The sequence below is a fragment of the Echinops telfairi genome, unplaced genomic scaffold, assembly GCF_000313985.2.
Source record: "Echinops telfairi isolate 266 unplaced genomic scaffold, ASM31398v2 ScPeMD7_31;HRSCAF=116, whole genome shotgun sequence".
Lineage (NCBI taxonomy): Eukaryota > Metazoa > Chordata > Mammalia > Afrosoricida > Tenrecidae > Echinops > Echinops telfairi.
This window is the reverse complement of record NW_022103928.1, coordinates 8,557,165-8,566,181: the sequence shown is the minus strand read 5'-3', so window position 1 is coordinate 8,566,181 and position 9,017 is coordinate 8,557,165. Positions and strand designations below refer to the sequence as shown.

Sequence of the window (9,017 nt, the reverse complement as noted above, 5' to 3'; positions counted from 1 at the left end):
GGGGACAGGTGTGACCTCAGTCACCTTGCTTTGGTCATCCTTGATGGTGAGCGTCCTTGACTGGCAGGCTGCTCTGGGACCCCACAGCAGGAGGGGGTGGGAGTGGGGTGGGTAGGAGGAGCAAAGAGCCCCCCAGGTCTCTGGGCAGTGGGAGGAGGAGGTACGGGTCATGGGTCGGGTTGCTTGGTCCCTGAGGAATGGACGCTTTCCTCCTGCCTGCCTGCTCCCTTGACATCAGCCTTGTCAGGTGTGTGGGGGCATCCCCAGGCGGGGTTCTGCCCCCTGCCCCGTTTGAGTTTCTGGGCCAAAGAGCCACTCCTCTGGACTGAGGTCTGCGGGGATGGGGCGACCTGGGGCCTGGAGGAGAGGGAGGCCTGGGGCTGAGGATGGGCCAGAAGAAACCGGGCTTGGGCAGGGAGGAAGGAGCGGACTCCAGGGGGTGTGGGCAGGGCTGCTGGGCAGCCCAAGGCTCCAGGGGGAGGGGGGGAGGGGCAGCCAGAGGCCTCCCTGGTCAGGAGATCTCGTTTTCGAACACCTCGAGCAGCAGGGGCGTGAGCTGCGTGCTGTTCTCCGGCTGGGGGGACAGGCAGCGGTACTGCTTGGGGTGCTGCTCATTGAGGCTGCGCAGGTTGGCCAGCTTCTGGATCATCTTGGCGTAGAGCAGGTGGCTGCCCGGGGGCGGGGGACGGCCGCGGATGTAGGTCTGCCGCGTGTTGGACAGGAGGTCCTGGATGGCTTCGATGAGTGCCGCGTCCTGCACCCCGGGCCGGTCTGGGGAGACGATGCAGATGGCGATGAGCAGGACGTGCTCCTCCTCGTGCAGTTCAGCTTCTTCAGCCGCACTTGGGACTTGATGCGGAGCTCGATCAGCTTCAGGCTGTGTCCGGCTTTGGTTACATCGTTGACCCGGTAGGTGTAATCCTAGCTGCCGCAGGCCCAGGACATGCTGTCCATGGTGAAGGACTGGTTGGAGCACGGCATGATGACCTCGATGGCGCTGGACTTGAGCAGCCTCCAAGGTGAGGTCCCTGAACCCTGGCATCATCTTGGCAATGCCCTTGACCTTTTGGATGCGGTAACTGACCAGGTCAGCCAGGTGGGGCAGCATGGAGAGCTGGGACAGGCCTAGAGGCCTCGAAGCAGCATCAGGATCGTCTCTGCTCAGGTCCAAGTTGGAGAAGCTGGGTGGCCCCATCAGGCCTGGCGAGGCGGAATAGTGGTCTGAGGAGGACTCCCCCGAGAAGTTTGAGGTCTCTGGTGAGGAGGAGCTGGAGGGGCGGCTCTCTTCATGCTCTTCCGGGTGAATCAGGGGCCGGAACTGGCGGAGGCCCAGGCTGTCTTCAGCGCCTCCTCCTTCCGCTTCAGCGCTATCTCCCGCTTCCACTGCACCTCCTTGTCCGTCAGGATGACACTTGGCAGGTTCCGATCAACGCTGAGGTTTGCCATGGTACGGCTTGGCTTCTGCCGAACCTTCCACCCCGTGTCCCAATGCCTCTGGGCACGGCTTCCGTTTGACTTGAGTTGGTGTCGCTGAGCGCTGAACACGATGAGCTGCTTACTCCTTGCTCACCGGGCTTCTCCTTGTCTCCATTTCATTTTTGATGACTCCAGTTTTCCTTGATTCATACTTCATACATTCCATGTTCCAGTTATTAATTTCAATCAGCAGTTGTTTATTCTCATTGCGAGTTATGCCCCATGAGCAAATGAAGGTCCTGAATGCTTTTCTCCATCGACGTTATCATGGACAACTCTACTTTGAAAAGGTAGCTCTTGGTCAGTCATATTTTGAATGCCTTCTGCCCCGAGGGACGCATCTTCTGGCACTATCTCTGACAATATTCTGCTGCTATCGGTCAGGATTTCAGTATCTGACGATGCTTTGATGCTACGGGTAAGGTTTTCAGTGGCTAATGCCTCTGAAGTGGGATTAGCTGGTTTCTTTTTTCTGTTCTTAGTGTGGAAGTCCTGCAGCAAGCTGCTCCTTTTGGTGACCTTGCTGGCATTTGGAATACCAGTGGCACAGCTTCCAGCATCACAGCCACACACAAGCCACCACCGTATGGCAAACTGACAGACAGGCGATAGACAGGTAAGGGCTACACATCTGGATTTGTAGGCCAGTGTGTTACAGAAATGTTTCAGGGAAGAAGTAAGACAGATGACTCAATGAGTAAATAAACGAATTAATGAAACTTAGTAAGGTCTAAGACTTTCCATCCTGCAAGAAGAATATATCTTCTGCCCAGAGAAGGTCACTTGATCGGCCCATTACTTCTCTACTTGGTTTCCTGCCATGGATATATTTTGAAGAACATTTTTATGAGCTTTGGAGTCACTTCCAAGGTACTCTTGAATTCTCCTTTGGCTTGCCGGCATTCTTGTTCGCACCTGACCTGCCGTAGTTTGCGGATCTCCTCAGTTTCCTCAGTTGGGCCACATTTCCAAGTGTCCCTTTGATCTCTGGCACATACTTTTGCTAGGCTTCCAGTAAGGTGTTTTTAAACAGTCTCCAGATTTCCTGTGGCTTATTGACTTTTTAAATTATTCCTTTCATTTGTTTTTCCTAAGCAGTGCCTACACTTGTTCTTAGGTTCCCTTTATAAAATTGAGTAACCACATGATATATAAATTTTCTCTCCTAGCCCAGAATGGTCACAGTGTTATGATCACTCATGGATACCTTTTCTTTCAGGTTCTGTCCACTATCCAAAATCAAGTCTAAAATATTTTTCCTTAATAATTTTAGAAGCATTTTTCTAAGAGAGGACCATTTCTCTTATCCAATAAGTTTATATTTATATTGCTAATCTATATGTGACTAAATTAGTCTGCAAGAAAGTATAAAGTATGCTGTTGTACAAGTGCTAAGGAAGGAGTGTGTGTGAGTGAGTGTATGTGTGTATCTAATGTGGAACAACAAAATACTTTAAACGTCATCTCACTTTTTTCTAACGGGGAAGTCTCTGACCATGATCCCTCTTTGCAGAGTACAAAACTATTCACATATAAACCATAAAATGGTTTTAATTCCCATCTACAGAAATCAAGTGGTAGTTTGTTTCTTTTTGGTCATATTTTCATCCACCAAGGCCTGTTTGGAGAAAGAGTTCAGCAACCAAGTGGAAACAGAAATAATTCAACATAACTAAAACTGCCTTCTCCTTTTTGTCAGAATGAGTATTTCATCGGTCAGGATTTTTTCCTACCAAAGATGTTTATTTTCAACAATTTATTGCTTTATTTGGCTAAAAGATAAGTTCTTTGCTACATTTAATAGTCATGTGCATGCTAACCAAAGTAGAAATTGAAGAGTGTACATCTGCAGGGTTTTGACAGACTACAGTGAACCAGAAAATGTCTTAGAGATTTGACATATATATACATTTAATGCAAATGTTTCAGCACATGGCTACTTTTGAAAACTTTTATATTATAACACACTTACATAGTCATGTTTACTCAGCTTATAGTTTGTGGTGTGAATAGGATAGATTTTGTTTTTAATAATGAAAACTGAAGCATACTTTTTTCAATTTTAAACTTCTGAGTTGGCCAAGTTGTAATGAATAAGTCTTAAAATTTTGGTGATATGTTTTCCTCACCCCACCACTCATGATATTGACATATGCACATAATTACCTTTTTTCCCATTTTTGATACAATTTCATTATTTGTCATGCTGGCCGTGGCGCACCTAGAAAGCAAAATATCATATTAGAATTCATGACAGTTTTCACATTGTATTATCAATATATGGAAATAATTGTCTGCTCTGAGATTAAATTACATTATTTTGTATCTTTTTCATGCCTAATAAATAATGATGGATGGCTTTTATTTTCATCACCACCTGCAACCATTTAGTCACCCCTTGATTGTGGAAGATAAAATAATAAAAGGCAAGTGTTATGTCGCAAGCAAAAGAATGTCGTCAAAACAGTTGTATGTTCCTTGTTTCCACTTCCATTATTTCAGTCCCTAAAGAGCAATGCATGGTGGTCTATAAAAGATAGCAACCTAGGGGGAAACATGGCAAGCAGCTCACATAAATGAAGGGAGAAGGTGGGATTTTTTTTTTTCCCTCGTAGAACAATAATTATTTCTTGGTGCACGATCCTTAATCTGAAAATGAGTTTTTTGTTCTGCTGTGCAAATCAGTTACGTGCAATTAGAATGCAAAGCAGTGGCACATCTTACTGTTTAGCCTTTTTAAAATAGAAATGAAAACAGCCCGGAAATTGTAGCAAAGTTGAAAATGCATGCTAGGTAATTTTGAAATCCAGAGACATAAAACTATGCATAATAAAAAGGCCACTCTAAACTCATTACATTTTTTGAAATTGGCAATTGGAAGGCTTAATTTTAAAATTAGAACTTGCATGTTTGGGAGCTTATTAACTCTATTTTGAGTGGTCAGTTGTCCCTATGTGTTCTGTTTGTCTTCCCTAAACAATTCCATTGCCTCCTAAATTTGCTCTTATCTTCCACTCTCCTGTCCAAGGGTTGTTGTTGTTTCTTTTAAAATTGTTCAGTGTTATGTTTAGGCAGAATTGTTTCGTCTTTTTGGGTGGGACATGTGAATTAAAATTACCATCAGAAAATTCTGGGAGTCTTAAGGGACCTCGGAGTTGTATGATACTATTTCATTTCTTCTCTGAAGAATGTCAAGCTATTTTATAAAATAAATAGATGGTGTTTATAATGGAGACTAGTCATTCGATCATTTCAGTTACAACAGTGAGGTAAGAAAGCAAACTAGATGAAATCTATTTCTGCTGTTTGGCTGTGAGTCACAGGCGACTCTTCCCAGAACAATTTCACATGCTTAGCTCTGTTATCTTTGAACCAAAAGATGACAATCTTCTCAGGCATAGCAGCAACTCCAACAGCAACAACACAAACCCCAAAGGTAATCCCATCAAATGTCAAGTTCCTGCAGAGAAATGGGTTGAGGGGAAAAATAGTCAACGGTCCATTATTTGCTGAAGCCCAAGTGGACACTTCTGCCCATGGGATGTGCCTTTAGCCGGGCAATCTATTCATGGTGTTCGCAATTGTTTCAGAGCATTCATTTAAAACAGCAGCAGGTCCTTTCCCTGGTTTATGGTTGTTTTGCTATCTGTCGACCCATCTTCCTCTATAATTAAATGCCATGAATAAAATAATAATAAACATAATTTTATTTGTACCATGACTCACGGCAGAAATTACATCTTTGCATTTCCTATGAGAATCAGCTAGCAGTCGGGCCCGCTTCCTTCGTGTTTGGAAGAGCCAGGCAGACCTCGCAGCTTTTTGAGATTTCTCTGCGCCAAGGAAGAACTCAGTGGGTTAGCAGACTTTCAGGCAAATTATTTTGCAGCGCTTGCACATATATTTATCCTCCTTTAACGATTAAGATTTTACTTGGCCCATGAAAACACCCTGGAAAACTAGTCCCGCAAAACAGACTTGTATGAAATCACTCGGCACTTACAACTGGGACGAGTATCTGTGGGCACAAAGCCACATGTTCCAGAGAAAGTAAGGTTTAGCACAAGCTACAGAACTCCTCTGATCAGAAGCTCCTGCTTGTGTTTTGTCCCACAATTAGTTCGCTAGGCAAGTCCTGAGAACACAAGACTTTACACACTCCTTAATAAACAGAACCTTCTAGATTGACATGCTCCTGGTATTTTTACCCTTTACATTTTCTCTATTCTGTTCTGATTTTTTTTCCAGCCAAAGTATCCCCAATACGACCTACCCAAAAAGGAAAACATGCTGAATAATTGCACCCTAACTATTCAAACTGGAAAGACTGAAATAGCTCTATTAGAATAAATCATTCTTATTACATCGGCCTTTTCTTTCCTTTAACTTTCACACTTTCTATCCTCCAAGTGGTTTGCTAGTGCTAATAATGTTTCCTGAGTCTGTGTTTTATATTTGAAGATATTCAGAAGTTTTTAATTTGCATTAAAATTATCAACTCTCCCAGCTTGTGTATTTGCAAAAGAGGAGGTGGAAGAGTGAAATAACTTATATCCAACCATGCAGCTGAAACACTGGAGCCTGGAAACTCCCCTGCCGTTAACAGTTAATAGTGTAGTTCTCTGGGGTAATAGCAGTGATTCTGTGCTTCTCAGAAAAACATTTGGGAAATAATAGTTTGGACTAATAAAATTAGTGTTAGAATGACAAATGTCAACATCTGTGGAGCTTTTTTGAGCACTTTAGACAGTTAAAAAAATTGAATGCACAATTTCGTCATTTTTAGGCAAACTACCAATTTATGAAGAAGCCTGGTTAAAGTGCTTGCCTGGAAACCAGAAGGCTGGCAGTTTGAACACACCAAAAACTCCACCGAAGATGGAGTTTACAGAAGTCTGCTTCTGCAAAGACTAGAGCCTGGGAAATCTTGTGGGACATTTTCCTTTGTCCTGTAGCATTGCTATGCATCCGAGTCAAGTTGGTTGCAATGGAATTTGTTGGTGTGTTGGTACCTATTTATAAATGCTACTTTAGCATCAAGGAAAACATTACTTTGTCTAAAATATAGCCAGTGCTCAGTGCGTTACCACAGCAAAATAATCTTGGACCCATCATCCTAGAAAAAAACAACTAATGGATCAGTAAATATTTGTTCAATTGGAGATTCTAAAAGGCTGAAAGCCGTTAGTCATCTTGGTTGGACTGATACAGCACCATGAGAATATTTTCACGTTTCAAGCCACCCTCTTAAGTCACATTACTGGTTAACAGTTAGTCCTGGGTTTCAGAAAACAGTGTGTTAAGGAAGGAAAAACAGACTCGTTGGCTGGAGCTGTGGAAGGAAGGTGGGGCCTTATGAATTGCATAACTACATAAAATGTAGGCAATTTTTATTTTGGCAACAAATTCGGGCTCTTGCATTGGGATTTTTTATAATGTTCTAAATTTAAAAGCATGGGCACAAGTCACCTGTGAAATGGAAGCTCCTGACTCCCAGGCAGAGCACAGATCATCATTAAAGTTCAGCTTTGTCCCACAGGTTAGGAACCCTGAAAGCTATAAATTGATCTGCCCAAAGCTAAATAACTCCAAACAAGTGTGAATCCTCAAAGATGTGATGGGTCCCCGATTATGTGTCATAGATGAGCATTTCACATTGTCTTCAAAACACAAGGTCCAAATTGTCTTCAAAATACACAGGGGTTTCAAAAAGTTGGTGGAAAAAAATCCTTTCTCTTTTAATTCCGTTTTCTCACGAACTTTTTAAAGCCTCTCTTGTTAAATAAAGCACCTGGAACATACCACTGAGGTGCTGAGCACTGCTCAGGTGACAAGGTGCACAGACTGTATCAAAATGCTTGGTTGGTTAGAGGTTTCTTTGGAAACAAATAAAAAATGACTGCAGAAATGTCTCTAGTCTCTTCCTGTGGGCCAGCGTGTTTTCCTTAGTAATAATAGAAACTTGGTCTCTAATCTGCATAGCCAGACCAAGGACAGTTTCATGTAGCTCTCTTATAGCATATTGTAAAGTTTTCCCGAAGTTCAGGAATAAATCCTTCAGAATACGTCAGCTTTTCATAAGCATGGTTCGCCAAACCAATCAATCTAGTCCAAAGTTTGTTTTTAGATTTCAAATTCCTTGTTACTGCTTTGCAAGCAGATGTCTTCAAAGATATAATATGGTGAAGAGATTATGTGATTTTTGGGTGTAGCGATTCTGCCAGTTATAATTAAAAGGGCCAACATCCAAGTTTTGTTTTCTTTATAAACACTGCAAAGTGTGTCCGTGGCCAATCTAAAATTACCCGTAGAAGAGTGTATGTTCTCTTCTTTAGCACAAGATAATGAAGATGGTGTGTGAAACGCGCCATGGTTATAATAAGCTGATGGACTTGTGTTCCTACGCGCAAACTTGTCCAAATGTAATTATACGAGTTTTAAGAGAATTGTTGCTCCTTTAACTGACTAGTCAAGGGACTCAAAAGTTAATCTGACCACATCAGCAGCCTGATTTAAAGCTCTACGACTTCCCTTAGAAAATAACTACTCAGGGTCACTCATCATTTCTTACCAAGAAGAGACATCATTTAGAAGCATCTTAATGCCGGGTGGGGACTTGACGTTCTAGTCTTCTGGAAAGGTGATGTTTATTTACAAATGAACCCAGCGAAGAACCGAGCGCCCAGCTCGTTTTTTTCATGCACAAAGAAGAGCAGGCTAGTGGAAACCTGCACTGGTGGTTAGGTGGCTGGTTAGGTAGTATTGTTTGTTTACACAGCCCAAATCTCAAGGACAAGAAATGATCAGGGCCCAGAGAAGGGCAGGAAACATTTTGAGATGATGATTTTACCAGGAACTCCTATCTCAGCGCTCTTCGTATACACAAGGGAGAAAAAAAAATCTGTTTGAAAACATCAAGACATCAGCTGGGGACTGAGAGACATTCTGAGACAGCAGTCCTACTTCCCCGTCAATGGTGTCCTATTTAAATAGTGCTTCCATAGCAAAATAAATCACATAATAGGTGACTTTACAAGGAAAAAATTAATTTCTCACAGTTCAGGGGACTAAAAGTCCAAATTCAAGTTGTGTCTCCCAAGAAGGTGTTTCCTTGTTGGTAGCTCCAACACTTTCTTGACGTTCCTTAGCATTTCTGGGCATCTGTCTTTCCTTCTGTATCTCATCTGTGTGTCCCTGTCTTTGTGTGCTCCTTTCAGAATTCAGAATGACAAAGGTTAGAAGCCACCCTCCCAGAGTAGGCTTCATTAGCATAACAGAAGAAAAATGAAACTTTCAAACAGGATCATATCCACCAGTACCCGAGTTACACTTCAACTTGGGGGAATAAAATTTAATCCACCAAAGATGGGTACATGACAGAGGGAGGCTGAGAAGGCCTTTCTCCTTATTGCCTTGAGCATAACTCTTCATAAATTCTGTAGGAAACTGCACTACCATCATGGCTTCTAAGTACTAGGAGCTGAGGAATCTCCGCACCGTGTGGGAGTGTTCCTCTGGGTGACTGGTATGGAGGCATAATG

At 43.0% G+C, this 9,017-nt stretch overlaps 1 pseudogene; it reads right to left on the bottom strand.

The window, feature by feature from the left end:
• Positions 1-511: 511 nt before the first annotated feature.
• Positions 512-1,446, bottom strand: LOC101662548 (annotated as a pseudogene).
• Positions 1,447-9,017: the final 7,571 nt, after the last annotated feature.